Here is a 16,465-nt window from a genome sequence, read left to right as displayed (position 1 = left end):
GGACTTGAATCAATACAAAAGGAGTTCTGATTGGATCCTCTCCCCAAGACAAATAAAATCTTTACTAAGCTAACATTGATTTGTCACAAACTCTCGTTTAGTCTGGCTCCAATTCAGGAATAGGATTTTTCTCCTCGTCTCTTTCAGAATGAAAATTGACTGTACTCATTTCTGTGATTGTTGTGAAAGCTGACAATCCTGTCATCTCAATCCCATAAGTGAAACATGTTAATTTGTCATTTGCTGTGCGCCTTCATGAACAAATCATGCACTTAATTCCCCTCGGTTTACTCCCCCAACCTCCCCAGAGGGCAGGCTTTGGCCCCAGCCGCTGTATTGGTACCATGAATTCCTTTCTTTCTGGGTCAGTTTATTTAGCGAGTACTGAGCTGAGATCACAGTTGGCACTGCAGCCCAGCCTGATTCTATCTCCACCAGAACGCCACCATTCATAGGTGTCCTACTGTGATCCTAGTCACGGTCCCAATTCAGCTCAAAATCATGGGTTCAATTCTTAGATTAATTTTCTTTCCCTCTGCGTTTTGAAATGCATTGTGATCTGCCGATGAATAATTGGGAAAAGGATTGTTTAGACCCCTTATTGGTTAAATACAAAATGAATATGTTATGTCGGTAATACAACTACTTCAAAGAGAAATGAGATCGTTACGGCATTGTTCCAATCTATCAAGGTTTTAATCCCTGTTTTGCAATGCTGTGACTCTACACTGATCCCAATGAAGCAACGTTCCATGAATTTTAAAGTGAAAATATACATATATTTTTTTGTTTTCCTTCTCATCCTTCACATTCCTGAACTAGTCGTTTTCTACTTAAATCAGTTAGATGAATGTTCCCCTACTTAGGCACCTCATTCGATCACAGTCACCACCTAAACGGCTACACACCCATTTCCAGAACATATCGCATTACTTCAGTCACTTCAACAATCTTATCAAGTTTAGGCTAGTTCATAACAGAAAACTCTTTGAATGTTGGAAGAGCTTTCTTAGAAAATTAATTGCAAGCTAGTTTAACCTAATTAAATGGCCGATGAGTTAACAGTTCCACAGAAGTCACTCATATCTCACAGAGTTCACTTTTTGTCAGCTGCTAAACTAAATTTAATTACTCATTTTTTTAATCCACCAAATGATGCACAGGATCCATTAATAGGCACAATATATCTTAAGGAAAGATGAACAAACCTCTATTACATGCTTGTCCGTGTCGATAATCCTGCTGTGATGGCATTGATCCCTTAAGGATAATAACAGGAGTCTTTCCTGAGACACTGTGCTGCAAAGTAATCACACTAGGGACATTAAATGGGCTTCAGATCTGCTTCAATAATGATACAGGGAAGTAGAAAGCATTTAAATACTGGCTGTGTAGGTGAATCATAAAGGGCTGGATTAAGATGAGTTGGTTTCCATGTAGGAAGTTAGTGGGCTCCGTACCAATGCAGCCAACAAAAATAAAGCTTTTGATATTTGTAACAGGAACAATATTGCTCCACCCTCAAATTAAAATTATATTTTTTATGTTCTTAATATTTTAGGAACTTGCCTTAAAAGTTAAAACACTACCTGACATTATGGTGGAAACAAATGCAATGGTAACTTTCAAAAAGGGGATTGGATAAATATTTGAAAAGGAAAATATGTGCAGGGCTATGGGGAAAGAGCGGGGGAGTGGGACTAATTGGATAGTTCCTTCAAAGAGTCATGACCTGAATGGCCTCCTTTCTGTACTGTAATTTTGTCATTCTGTAATTGTCCTAGTTTCTGAGAAGGTACTGGCGTATTGAGTACTACATTTGAAAGATAGCGGTGACGAGGCGATACTGTTGAATGCTGGCATCTTTTGATATTTTTGGAGCTGCTTTGCATATGGAAGTAGCAAAGTAATTCTGAAAACTCAAACTAGCAGAGAACAAAAACTACTCAAAATCTGGAGGGTTTTATTTTGGTTCTGAATTATTAACTAACATTAGCTAGCATTAAGACTTATGGATCAGCACAGTTTCATGCTTTTAGCATGGAAATGATAACCACATGTTAACATATTTATTATGGACAACTTTGTTCTGGTCTACAATGATGCACCCATTCAATGAGGCTCCCTACGTTTGAACATAATCTCATTGGTGAAGACGTGTGGAGAAGTGAAGGGGGTCTCTATTGTCAGAGGGGTTGAATTAAACACAAGGCTAGCACAGCTTAGTAGCTGTACGATGGATAAATATGGTTTAATACTTGATTCTTAATATTTCCTTCACAACTATGTGAGGTTTCTCTGCTCCACTAAATTAAACAAATGAATGGATCAAAAGGAAATAGGACAGTTCTGCCAGCTTCCATTCATCATCCCTGGTACCCCGCTTTCCCTTCCTCCAAGAACATTTTGATAATTATACCACTGATACTGGAGTCAAAGCAGTCACACATAAAGACCTTAAAAAATGCTGGACTAAAATTGACTTTTTACTGAAATAATAACATAGATCTAAAGGCTATAACTTAACCAACATTAAAAATAAGCAGATGTAGAAAAAATGCCCATCAATATTTTTTCAGTGGTAAAAATTGCCCACTTGACTCAGATACTCAGGGAATGGCACGGAAATACTTTAATGGAATAAAATGAGGTCTGCTGACCAATTTTGCAAAGAAACATGACTTCAAAGCAGAAAGAATTAGTTTCTGACTGAAAAGTAATTTCTGAAGTGGATTTACTGCCCATTATTAATTGCACCCTGGGCTTTCTCGCTCTCCAGCAGTCTGCTTCCTTTGATCTGAGAGATTAGACTAATTGCTACTGTAAGATGTTGCAAAGCACGCTCAACAGCTGAGCATGGAAATCTGTATTGAAAATTAAACCTGTCAAGCTGCATGATGAAACTGGAATAAACTCAAACTGAAGAGTGAGGCAGCCATTGGGTCTTTTAATTCAGCATCATTGAAATGTCAAATGATACAAGTATCTGACTTTGTGTGAATCAGTGTTTTCTTTGGAATATAATGCTTACAATCCCAGGGATCAAAGAGCACTATTAAGGAGAGCAAATCTAAATCATGATACTGGTACTTCATTCTGTTGATGATTCCTTACTGTTTATTTGTTCAAGTGCTTGCCGTGTTATTCATCCAGTTTATTTCAACTGACAAGGCAGTCACACCTCATGGATCATTTCTCACAATATTCCAAGGATACATGGGAAGTTACATTCTTTGAAACAAAATTCGAAACCCCTTGGTTGTTTTTGGCTGCTTAGTAAAAAAATTAAATCTTCACTGTTGTTTTAATGAGATTATTTTCTTTTCTCCTAACCTTTATTTACAGTGGATAATACTAAATTCACGGCATCTTATTTGGCTACATGATTTGATTTTGTCCCTTCTGGCAGTGTTTTCAAACTTTTTTCTCTGGGACCCACTTTTACCAACCGGCCGACTTTCGGGGCCCACGCTGGCCGAACTTCGCGACCCACGCTGGCCGACATTCGTGACCCACCATTTTGCTTACCTTTAATGTGACAAGTGAGCCTCTTTGGGCCTCATGATTTCACCCCAATTAGGTTCACAGGAGGAGAGGTCAATGCGCATATCAGGTGCAGACTTCAGCCAGTTCCTTTGTACTGTCTTCATCTTTGGGAGGACAGAAAATCCAAGCTTCCACATTTAGGTCATTGTGAAGGGCAACAGCATTAAAATGCTTGATTTACTCACTGGATATTCCTCGGAGATGCTACTTCAGAATCCTGACAACCTCATGGTCTTGTGGCGTGTTTTAATGTGCTGTCACAGGTGAGGCTCAGGGGTTCAGTCTCTGCATTTGGAGTTAGCTGTAAGTTAACAATGGACTCTGGGGTCTCAAAAGGATTTTTCATCCACCTCTTCTCTTTCAAAATATATGAGACTTCCCCTCTGGAAAGTAGCGACAAAAATTGTTGATCAGCGCAGCCAGATGCGACTGAATAAGGCCAGTCTATTGAAAAACAAAACGTTTGTCCCAGAACTTGCCATGTATAGTCTTCAAATGCCTTTGATGTTTTGAGGCTTTGAAACTCTCACTTGCTAGTATTTCTCTGCATATAACACTCATGGGCTTTGCATCCTGATTTGCATTAGCAAAATTAACAAAGCCATACCTCAAGAAATCATCTTGAGATTGCTTTGTTCCCGATTTCAGCTAACACTAGCACTGCTTTGTCCTGACATTCCTGAGCAGCTCTCTCCAGCAGATTCAGTTGAGAGATCCTGGCCTGTTTGAGTCTCTGGCCCTCTCTTCCTTATACCACGACAATCCTTCAGTTCTTCTCTGTCCTGTTACCTTAGTTGCTCGTAGCGAGAAAATGGGAGGGATTTCTCCCACGTGATTTTGTCCTAAAAGTATGGACATACAGGGCACAAGACATCAGTGTACATGCCAGGCACGAGACCTGCTCTCTGCCACCCTTCTGGCCAGAAGAATGCATTGTTCCATTTAAAAGCCGGTCGTGGGCGGCGGTCTCAATTTTAAAAATGTCGCGGCGGTTGGCCACTTCTCGCGCGATCGGGACTACTGCAATCAATTGCTTCACAACCCTCCCGACACCCACCCGTGACCAATCCGTGAGTCGTGACCCTCAGTTTGAAAAACCCTGCCTTACGGTCTCATCTAGGTAAGGCTTGATGACTCTACTTCATTCCAAAACAAGAGCATTGCCACCACCACCTCCAGCACTGGGTGTGATCTCGTCATCCTTTGTGTGACACCAGGAGAAAAAACAAGGTTGCTCTGATAATGACATTTAGTTCCCCCGCAGCCTAAAGATGAGAGCAGACCCAAAATAGTAATGGAAAGGTTGGTAATTGCATTTGTGGCTACTGATTTTTGTATGAACGTTGGAAAGTCATTCTGATTCGCGAGCACAGGGCTTGAAATAAAAGCTACAAATATTTGTGTAGGTATGAGTATTTAAGGGGGTGGCACAGTGGTTAGCACTGCTGCTTCACAGCGCTTAGCACTGCTGCTTCACAGCGCTAAGGACCCGGGTTCAATCCGGCACCGGATCACCGTCCGTGTGGTTTGCACATTCCCCCCGTGTTTGGGTGGGTCTCACCCCCACAACCCAAAAGATGTGCAAGGTAGGTGAATTGGCCACACCAAGTTGCCCCTTAATTAGAAAAAAAAAAATGGGTACTTTAAATTAAATATATATATTTAAAAAAATTATATGTGTATTTAAAATGTTAGCCTGCAGTAATGTGGCGAAATGAGATACAAGGACTTGTGCCCATGTGGAGATCTGGTTTAACACCGCCCAAATCTTTTTTCAAGCAAAGCGCCTTTAAACAGCCATTAGAAAGAGAACACCATCAATCTTGCTGTCAGTCTGGATTATCTGCCAGCAAATTAACAGCAATGGTCAACCCCACATCACATTGTTTAAAATATTATTGTATAAAGTATGCCCAGGGCAATAACAATGCATTACCTCCATATTAGCATAAGGCCAACTCCATGAAGTAAAAGTAGCAATGGGTTTGATTTCACTTCCCTAGAAAATTGAAACTGATGTACATGTCTGCTGTATTAAGGGCAATGCTGTTATCATGGGTGTTCACTATTCTGACAATATTTTCTATAATGGTTTGTACACCCATCAGACGGCTTTTTAAAGCTCATATGCACCAAATAAGGTTGAGTCCAGAGTTTAGGGGTGGGGTTCTTTCATCTCCCAGCACATGTTTCTCGGCGGCGTGCCGTTCGCTGGCGGCGGGATTCTCTCTTCCCGCTGCTTGTCAATGGAATTTCCCATTGAAGCCACCTCACGCCATCAGGAAAGACAAGGGTGTGCTGCCTATGGAAAAGGAGATCCCAACAGACAGAAAATTCCAGTCTATATCTTCAGTTACTCAGAGAAAAGTGAACCAAAATGTGGAACTGATTTGGATCAAACCAACCTAATTTGGCTAGCATGTTCTTCGATGCATTAGTTGCCATCTCCGTTTCTACAGCTCACACATTAAAACATACGATGCTCTGACCTTTTATAATGATACACATAATTCTGGAGAATGAATGGAAACAGAACCTCAATTAAACCAAATATATAATGGAGGGCACTTTTAATGTAGAAAGCATTCCAAAGAACTTCGTAGAGGCTTGGCCAGGATTCTCTGTTGCGAGTCAGCCCCGCTCAGCTGTGAGGGAGGACGGAGCTTTTGCCGCTCTCCCATTCACTGCAGAGAAAATGACGAATCCCGCTGCCGTGAATGGATTGGTAATCCCGCCCAATCCGAGAAGGGAAGAGGAGGATAATCTGGTAGGGTGAGATGAAGTAGGAGGAAGCTTGAAGTTCTATGTAACACTTAAATCGATATACTGTTGGGAGTTTCAAATGGGAAATTTAATCCATTAAAGATGCTGTGTTCTCTATGATGAAATGAAACTTTTAAAACATTTTTTTAAAACCCTTTTTTGAAATAATTTAGTCGTTTTCCTTGCTACAATATAAAAAGGCTACTTTGAAGAAATAAGGAGTAGAACTCCAGTCGTCATACATTATCAAAGACTGCATTTGTTTTCCCCCTTCCTTCCTCAGCCTACAGAAAAAAGAAAACTAAGTGTAAGCAATACTCGCTGATTGCTATCTACGCTCCTATAATCTAAGTGGAGCCATCTGGACTGATTCAAACTTCCATCGGGCCCCAGATAGTCAGTCTCAGATCCTCCCGATGTTCCTCTGGTCGGGAGAGTGGGGCAGACCAACCTACAACAGTCAGGTGGATGCAATTGGAGCTGCTCCTTGGTCTACCCACTGGGAGAAGCATTTGATGCCTGATGGAGATGTGTCCAGCACCAGCTTCCCCTTCCTGCTCCAAACAACCCAGGTGGTCAGCTTCATTCCCCAGCAGAAACCAAGAGCTTGTTTTGTGTTTTTGTTTTTAAATCATCTGCCTGCACAAATCTATTTTTTGCCAATGGGTCTATTCCTCCCATTTTGCTGCTTGACGTTTTCTTGAAAATGCAGCCGCTTACAGAATACTTGATATGGCATCAGTGTAACATTTATTTATTTCTATCCCGTCTGAGTTTCCAAATAGTTTGTACATCCGTTATTTCCTTGCTCCTCCACCTTCAGGTGGAAATGTCTCTTTAGGCTCCGTGCACCAAATAAGGCTGTGTTTAGCCCAATGATCTGTTAAAAGCTCTGGTATGAATGCATAGCAAAACAGATTAAAGTGACCTATTTAATACATATTGGGTGGCAGGAAGGGTGTTGACTTGGTACCTCATTTTGTGATGTTAACTACATGTGTGCAAGCTCCAATTCAAATTTTAACTGTAGATAAAAGCCAATTACTGCTGGAATCTGAAACAAAAACAAGAAATACTGGACAATCTCAGCAGGTCTGACAGCATCAGTGGAGAGAGAAGGGAGCTAACATTTCAAGTCTGGATGACTCTTTGTCAATCCTAACTGTAGTGCACTGTATCTGTGACTACAACTTCAAATCACATACCCAGACCTAAAGTGTTGGGATAAGTATCTTCAAAGCTTATGGTTGTGTGTCCTTGTTCTTTGGATCACCTCTGCTGCAGCTTTGCTAGTTTATGCACAGCACAGCGGTCTAGAATGACACTTTCTCATCCTCCGAGTACAAAAGTAATGAATGATTTGTGATGGAGTTGATGCTTTCACTTTGCATCCATCCACCTTTGTTCTAATGGCCAGCTCTGCTGTCAGGCCGATGCATCATAGCTTTTCAAATTGCACGGTTGCTTAGAATTACTTCGCAATTAAAGCCCTGAAGCAGACAGTCAACCCAAATGGTCTGCGATTATTATACTCAACATGAGCCTCCTCCTACCCTACTTTATCTTCCCCTATCAGCACCTTTTTTCCTTTCTCTCTCATGTTCCTATCTAGCTTCCCCTTAAATAGACCTATGCAAGGTGATAGCATATTCCACAATGTTATCACTCTCTGGGTAGAGAGGTTTATCCAGAATTCCTTATTGGAAGTCTTTATTTATGGCACCTAGTTTTGGGCTCCCCTGTTTACCTTCTATTCTTGGTACTGGCCAATATTTATGGCATGTATCTCACCATGACTTCCCTGCTCTTCAGTGCAATGGGATCTTTAAGATCCACCCGAGAGGGAAGACAAGACCATTGTTTAAAATTTCATCTCAAAGGTAGTGGTTGAGTCTAAGTAGTGAGTTGTGATTTGAAGAACTTTGTAAGTTGCCATCAAGATGTACTGTGCCAAATAATGATTTTTAATCCACAGCCTGGAAACCTGAATTGAACTTTTAAAAACAGACTTTTTGAAAACGTAGAGAATAAAGTGACTTGAACTCACCACCCAGGGTGGCTAACCCCAATTTGCATACTATACATTGAGACAGTCTGTCTGCAACCCCATCACAAACAATGATTTCTGGGAATGTGAAGGAACCCAAATGGAGCCCTTCCTGTCTCTTTTGTTTTTTTCCAACCCACCTAGTAAACTTTGAGCCATATTTGCTAACAGTGATCATCCAGGCATGGCCCGCTGTAAGCAGAGATATCCAAAAATAATCCAACCTAACACTACCATTTCCCGAGAAACAACTAGCTCAGTTGTCTAGGTTTTTAAATTGGTAGCATTGAGACATTGAATTCAACTCGCAGCCAGCCAAGCCATCAAACTACGGGCTGTGGCTAAGGTTTTTCGGATGGTGGGCAGTGTGTGTGTGTGTGTGTGTGGTGGGGGGGAGGGGGGGGGGGGGGGGGGGAAGAGAGAGAGAAGAGGAGAAGGGAGTTTTCCTTCTTGCCGTCTGGAGGAGTTAACAGCAAACACATTACCATTGCTACGCAGCTATTTTACATGCAAGGGCACATTCATTGACTGGCGGCAGGGCTTTTACTCTTTCTCGGGAGGAAGTCCAGCCTCAGAGTTACTAGCCAATCTGATTGGTGGATAGCTCTCATCCCAGCAGCACCAGAAGTTGCAGTGGACTTGACTGGGACTGCAAGTAATCCCCAGAGTCCAAGTCCTGGGAATCCAGGATCAGGCAGGTTTTGGGGGTCTCAGGGGTGTGGGCAGAGGTGGGTAGGATGTTGGCAGAGAGGCTTGTGGTACAAGAAGCATTCGCAGGTGCCAGACCTTTTGGGAGCCACCCGATGTCAAAAGGAGGCTGTTGATTGAGCTGTGCCCCCCACCTTCTTGCCAGAGGCCTGAGCAGTGTTACATTTCAGACATCCTCCCCCGAACTATTCCTGCCAGCTGGAAAATTGAGGCCGAGTGGAAAATGGCACGTGGGCGGTCATTAATTGCCCACTTGAGGGCCTCAATTTGGGGAAGGGAAGGGGCCAGTCTAAGCCTTACCCATCGTGTGTGTGTGTGTGTGTGTGTATATTTTGTTATTTTACTTAGTCTGATTGTACGTAAACTGATCTAACTTATTTCTTTGTTCAACTCAAGAAACCCAGCCTATCGGTTTTTTTTTAATGATTACAATGTGTAAATAATTAAATACTCATGAAATTGGCAAAAGTATATCTTTCTCAAGAAAAAAAGCCGCTGTGGTCAAATGAGGAGAGGGCAAGGAGGGGAGCCATTTGACGCCTCCTCACCTGGTTGTAACATAGTAGTTTAATGTTGGATGTAACGCCGATTGTGCATGGGTGTTTCACTGTTATTTTTCGAGCTAACTTTAGCTAATTATGTGATTAAGATTGATTTTTGAAATGAGGTTTTGTCTATGAGCAACTCACCACTGACTCACATTTGCTCTTGTAGGACGCTTACTTTCGGGCCAAGTACAGTGGATGAACATTTCCATTGCCTGTAGGAGGATCATTATGAATTCTGTTGTGTAACCAGTTGGCTGCCTGCCTCGGCCTTTCTTAAAAAATACATTCAATTTTGGTCTATTCGAGACAAAGTGTTGTGCCAATACACTTAACACACAGAGCAGCTGAGAAATGCCTTAGCTGATGTATTTTGTACAGTTAATTCCATTTTAAATAAAGCATTCATAAAAAGACTTTCATCCATTCCAACTGCAATGCTAATCTTTCTTGGCATTTTACTGTGAGTGGGTTTTAGAGACTTGAAAATCCAAGGGGTAAAGATTCTGATGAGCTTCCCGGTGCATGCTAGGAGCCCATATTACATACCTACTTTGTGCTTCTCTGCCCACTCTTTTTAGCCGAGGTTTGCCAAGGAATGATTATCATTTTCATCCCTAGACTTCAAACTTCAACATGAGGTTTTTAAACACAAAGTGTCTCAGAAGCACCAATTTTTGTTTTTTTCTCTGTCACAGCTGCGTTTAAAGGGGTGGTGTTGCAGTATTTGGGATTTGGAGTAAATCAAGTACTCCAAGAAAATGATGTTGGTGATCTGCGTTTTGTTGTTTCCTCAAAGTTAACAGACAAAAAGGGGTAAATCTGCATTGATAGAGATCCTCAACGTACCCCAAATGCTTCACCCACAATTAATATTTTCAAAGTGCGTGGGTGGTTGTAGGCAAATGTGGAAAGATATTTTGTGCCTGATTATCTTTAAAAACTACATTGGGAATAATGATAGCTTGATATGAATATTTATGTAGTGTTAGTTGAGTGAACCGTGGTCGTCAACTAGTGTCTTGTGATCTTTAATATCCACCTCAACAAAAGGGGCTGAATCGTAGGTAAGTGCTATATGGAGGCCAATTTTGCGAGATTTGATTTAATCATTTTTAAAATGCGAGTACAAGTTGTAACAATGTCATCTCAAGTCCAAGCGAAGCTCTTAAACTGTCTTTACTGGGGCAGCAGCGGTGCCGCAGTGGGTTAGCCCTGCAGCCTCACGGCTCCGAGGTCCCGGGTTCGATACCGGCTCTGGGTCACTGTCCATGTGGAGTTTGCACATTCTCCCCGTGTTTGCGTGGGTTTCGCCCCCACAAACCAAAGATGTGCAGGTTAGGTGGATAGGCCACACTAAATTGCCCCTTAATTGGAAAAAATGAATTGGGTACTCTATTTTAAAAACTGTCTTTACTGGACGGTGCTCTTTGCAGGTAATCATTTTTGACTGTGACTAAATAGTCTTTAAACGAGCTTAGATACATTGGAGATGTGATGGATCCATCATTGATATTGTAACAACATTAGAAAAGTGACATTGTGGTTTTGTGTGTTTTCTTGTATGAACCATTTTTATGGCAGGTAGGAATTTATATAAAACTTTTCATGGAACAAGATCTTTACCAGATTCAGCATGGGTCCTGTTACTTAGTCTACCCTATTTCCATACTTAGTTAGGTGATGATCTAATCCCTTTTCTTAAGCTGGCCGCTTGCATTGATCAATTCATGTCATTGGGGTGCAAGTAATTACCCTATAGATTTTTTTTGTTGCAATGAACACAAACGAGACTAGCTCCTGAAAGGATCGACAATTGAAAAATAATGGAAAATATTAAATGTTTTGCAAACAAAGCAAGTTCTTTATGAAACTAATTGTACAGAATGATGTCTAGAATATACTTGGCTCTCAACACACCATAGTTAACAATATCCCCTGAAGAACTGTCTAACACAACAGACCCAACTCTATACTTTCAATTTATTGCGGTAAGAAACAATGTCATATTGTTTCCAGTGATGAATGCCTGTTTTGTCTCATTTTCAAGTGTTTGCTCTTTAAATTCAGAAGCTTAACATGTTTTGATTTCTTAAGACAATGGATTTCATCTTCAATTCACACATTAGTTTAAATGGCAATTGTGTTAGACATTGCATTAAAACATTCATTTGATGCTGTGATGAGCAGTATGATGCTGAAGAATATTTCAGTGTAACTGAAATTCACTTCTGTTCTTACATGTTGTTCCTATTAACATACATCACTGCTTAAAAGTCCAATTTTCCATGTCATGTCTAGGGAAGAGAACACAGGGAGAAATTGGAGGGGGAAATCACATACAAGCCAACACCAATTTAAGCATTTTGACAATTTCTCATTCACCTCTTCTTTCTCAAGGTGTAAGGTGTGGAATTTTACTGCTGACTGGTTTTGTGATACCTGATGCAAGCGCCCATTCTGCATGTGGCAATTGACACACTAAGTGGCAAATTCAACTGAAGGAAATTACCTCTGAAACCAATCCTGTCCTTGCCCAATATCTACAATCATGGACTAGCCAGTAGGGTTCACTGGAAAGCGATCCAGAGTGGACAGCTCTGCCTAACTGCTCCTCTCCAGCCCCAAAAGACTGTAAGCTAACCATTACTAACTCATGCTATTCTGGGCTCAAATTCCATTGATGGGGATTATTCCTCTATTCCCATCTCCCCATAATAGCTCCAAAACTATTACTGGGAGGGGATTCAAATGGCCATACAACATCAGTTCTTTATGCCACGCTACTAAACCTATTCCCACTTCCAATTACCAAGTGTGAGTCTGATCACTTAGCCTTGCAAAGCTTAATGTTTCCTTTAACCTGAATGAAGAAATAGTTAGAATTTATGCCCCAAGTTCAAAATCGAGCTTTGTCTGTAAGTAGTAATCTTGTATTTTAGATGTAAGAAAAATGTTTTGTCAGGCCTAATTCTGTTTTATAGCAATAATTAAACTTGAAAACAGGTGCTTAAAAACTGACGATAAATCTCACCAATGGATCTTTTTTGCAGAAACAGATTTAAAAAGAGGGTGAAACATTCAATTTTCATGTGTGGTTAAGTTTTTTTTAAATGTTCAATTCAGGAAAAAAAATGGAAAGATATAATATAAAAAATGTACCCTGTAATAATGCTTCAAAGGTTTTTTTCAAAAAGCATTCCTCTTTAGTAACATACTGTACTTGAAACCGAAATACCAGATGTTGCATTTGTGCCAGATGTTCCTGCTTTGAAAATTCAAGAAGTCTTGGCAGAATGGCAATTGATGGCATGACTCCGGCACAAAGGCGTGGTCTTTAAATTAGTACACGGTGTGTTGATTCAGATAATTTGTAAACTGATGGCATCCTAATTTCTGCAAGTGCTCGTTTCTCTCTTACTTTCCTCATCTATTGTTCTTCCAAGTCTGTAAGAAACTACAGAGAGTCGTGAACACAGCCCAGTCCATCACGCAAAACCCCCTCCCATCCATTGTCTCTGTCTACACCTCCCGCTGCCTGGGAAAGCGGGCAGCATAATCAAAGTTTCCTCTCACCCGGGTTAGAACATAGAACATACAGTGCAGAAGGAGGCCATCCGGCCCATCGAGTCTTCACCGACCCATTTAAGCCTCACTTCCACCCTATCCCCGTAACCCAATAACCCCTCCTCACCCTTTTGGTCACTAAGGGCAATTTATCATGGCCAAACCACCTAACCTGCACGTCTTTGGACTGTGGGAGGAAACCGAAGCACCCGGAGGAAACCCACGCAGACATGGGGAGAACATGCAGACTCCGTACAGACAGTGACCCAGCAGCGAATCAAACCTGGGACCCTGGCGCTGTGAAGCCACAGTGCTTGCCATTTGTGCTACCGTGCTGCCCGTATGGGTTATTTTCTCTTCCAACCTCTTCCATCGGCAGGAGATACAAAAGTCTGAGAACACGCGCGAACAGGTTGGAAAACAGCTTCTTCCCCACTGTTACCGACTCCTGAATGACCCTCTTATGGACTGAACTGATCTCTCCACACATCTTCCCTATTGAGTAGTACTAACACTCCGTATGCTTCACCCAATTTCCATGTCTACATATTTACATTGGTATTTATAAAATGTCCTATTTTTTTTCATGTATGGAACAATCTGCCTGGACTGTAAGCAGTACAATACTTTTCACTGTACCTCGGTACACATGACAATAAATCAAATCAAATCAAGCATGATGTCAGTGTGGGTAATTCTGTGCTTTGCCATCTTCAGGTGCAGCAGGGTCATTTGAAACTTCTGGATACGGTTGTCACTGCCCTTTTGCGGGTCGCCCCATGCTCAACGTTATGAGCACCATCCAACGGTCGAACCAGCAATAATATAAACAGAAGTGCTAGAAAAACGCAACCGGCCAGGCAGCATGTGTAAAGAGAGGTACAGAGTTTACGTTTGCGTCCACTATGATTATTCGGAGGAGTCATATTGGACTCGAAATGTTAACTCGTTTTTTCTCTCCACAGATGCTGCCAGGCCTGCTGAGTTTCTCCAGCACTTGTTTTTTTAATTCCAATCTCCACAGTATCTAGATTTTAAAAATATATATGGTGGAACAAGCAAATTTTCAGTGATAATGGCAGAACAGGAATCTCTTTTTAAAAAAAAATAAATTTAGAGTACCAATCTTTTTTTCCAATTAAGGCGCAATTTAGCGTGACCAATCCATCCAGGCTGCACATCTTTGGGTTGTGGGGGGTGAGATCCACGCAAACATGGGGAGAATGTGCAAACTCCACTTGGACACTGACCCAGGGGCCGGATCAAACCCGGGTCCGGGAGGCAGCAGGGCTAACCACTGAGCCACCGTGCCACCCCAGAAGATCTGGAATCTCAAGGGACAACAGCTGTTTACAGGCAGTGGATCATTCCAGAAAAGGTCTTGGGCTGCATTCTCCATCGGCAGGATCCTTCGCTTCACCGGCAGCGCACTCACCCCGCAGATGTTCCGACAGCGTGGGGGTGCCCATAATGGGAAACCCCATTGGCCGGCTGCCGGGATGGAGGATCCCGCTGCCGGGCGGGGGTGCGCCGCACCAGAAAACAGGTGCAGCGGGATGGAGAATTCCACCTCCTGTGTTTCCTTTAAGTCTACATGAGGAAGGCAATAAGAAACAACCTCATGATTCTTTTCCCTATTGCTCATTGAGATTTAAAATGGGAGATTCTTCCGAGCAAATGAAGAGAAAGTGCAACTCTTGGGAGTAATAAGCAGAGGATCTGCACTAGGCAGATCACTACTATATCATTCGCAGGGTATTTCATTTCATTTTAAATGCATCTCTTTTCCTCCACCCAACTCTTTCTTTCTTTCTCTCATTCTACCTTGCCTCTCCCCTTCCTTTCACTTTCATTCTCTGCCTACCCCACCTTCCAATGTCTTCTCCAAATACCTTGTATCATTTTGTTACATGTGGGGCATTATAGAAGAGCAATCTGTCCCACAAAAGATCTTGTTGAGAACGATGAAGACAACAAAGAGCTCAATGAAGAATGCAATGATCCAGCCATACATCACAAAGATATGAGTTTGTGTATATGTTTCTGGACATAATTACTTTTCCTACCAGTACTGTAGCACATTGGTGAGGATTGAAATAAAAAACACTGACTTACGAAGGTTTACAATGAAAATCAAAACAGTCCTATCAGATCTTTATTCAATTTACCCTGAAGGCAACTAATACGGAAGAGTAAAAACTTACATTGAAAACAAAATACCCTTTTCCATTATTTTCACAGTTGTTTATAGGTTCATTTCACTCGGTTCGGTTATCTGGTTTCATTCCACATGCTGCCTATCTTTTCCTTTGATCTCTGAAAGGAGAAATAAAAAGAAATTTAGTAGAGGAAATGATGTTCCAGTGATTAGCACCTTTCAGCATGTTGTACTAAAAGCATATTTGCAAATAATTTGTTTTAAAATGGTTGCACAACAGTATTACCATTTTGATTTGATTTATTGTCACATGTATTAATATACAGTGAAAAGTATTGTTTCTTGCATGCTGTACAAACAATGCATACCGTACATAGGGAAGGGAGGAGAGACTGCAGAATATAATGTTACAGTTATAGCAAGGTGTAGAGAAAGGATCAACTTAATACGAGGTTGGTCCATTCAAAAGTCTGATGGCAGCAGGGAAGAAGCTGTTCTTGAGTCGGTTGGTACGTGACCTCAAATTTCCAAGTAGTCTGTGAATGGTGTCAATTACTGGGGGGGGGGAAAACACCCTGGGCGGTGTTTTCTGGTGACAGAGGTGGTTCATCATCTGCAGGATCGGAAGATCCAGCTTACGGCCAATGTCTACGACATTTTCCGTGGCTCACCGGTCCCGCTGGCAGGAAACTGTGGGAGGGACCTTCAGCAGGACAAGATCCCATCAGCAGGAAGGGCCAGAAATCCTGTCCTCTGCACTACTTCAAGAAACAGCAGTGTCACTTTTTTTTTGCGCTTTGGTCTCGTGTTTAGGCTTTCCTAACACTTGCGGCCATGGAATTCGATGATATAGCAAATAAAAATGAAGACTATTGTCCTAAAGTACACTTAATCCAACATAAACAAATTGAACGAAGTATCTTCATAAGGTACAGTAAGAAGTCTTGTAACACCACGTTAAAGTCCAACAGGTTCATTTGGAATCACTAGCTTTCGGAGTGCAGCTCCTTCATCAGGTGAGTGAAGAGGTAGGTTACTCAAACACAGCATATAAAGACAAAGCCAATGATGCAAGATGATACTTTGAATGTGAGTCTTTGCAGGTACTTAAGCCTTTACAGGTCCATACGG

At 41.6% G+C, this 16,465-nt stretch overlaps 1 long non-coding RNA gene across 3 annotated transcripts in view; it reads right to left on the bottom strand.

The window, feature by feature from the left end:
* LOC140426540 (uncharacterized) overlaps nucleotides 1–16,465 on the bottom strand; it is a 248,442-nt gene that overhangs the window by 181,666 nt on the left and 50,311 nt on the right. For 2 of the 3 annotated variants that reach the window (XR_011948223.1, XR_011948224.1), the window contains exon 3: nucleotides 15,381–15,492. This is a non-coding gene — a long non-coding RNA (uncharacterized lncRNA). Of the gene's footprint in view, nucleotides 1–10,698; nucleotides 11,907–15,380; nucleotides 15,493–16,465 lie in introns of those variants that run through there. The other variant, XR_011948222.1, reaches the window with a different exon arrangement.

This window comes from Scyliorhinus torazame, chromosome 7 (genome assembly GCF_047496885.1).
Source record: "Scyliorhinus torazame isolate Kashiwa2021f chromosome 7, sScyTor2.1, whole genome shotgun sequence".
Lineage (NCBI taxonomy): Eukaryota > Metazoa > Chordata > Chondrichthyes > Carcharhiniformes > Scyliorhinidae > Scyliorhinus > Scyliorhinus torazame.
The sequence above is the reverse complement of the archived record's forward strand: the minus strand, read 5'-3'. Positions and strand labels throughout refer to the sequence as shown.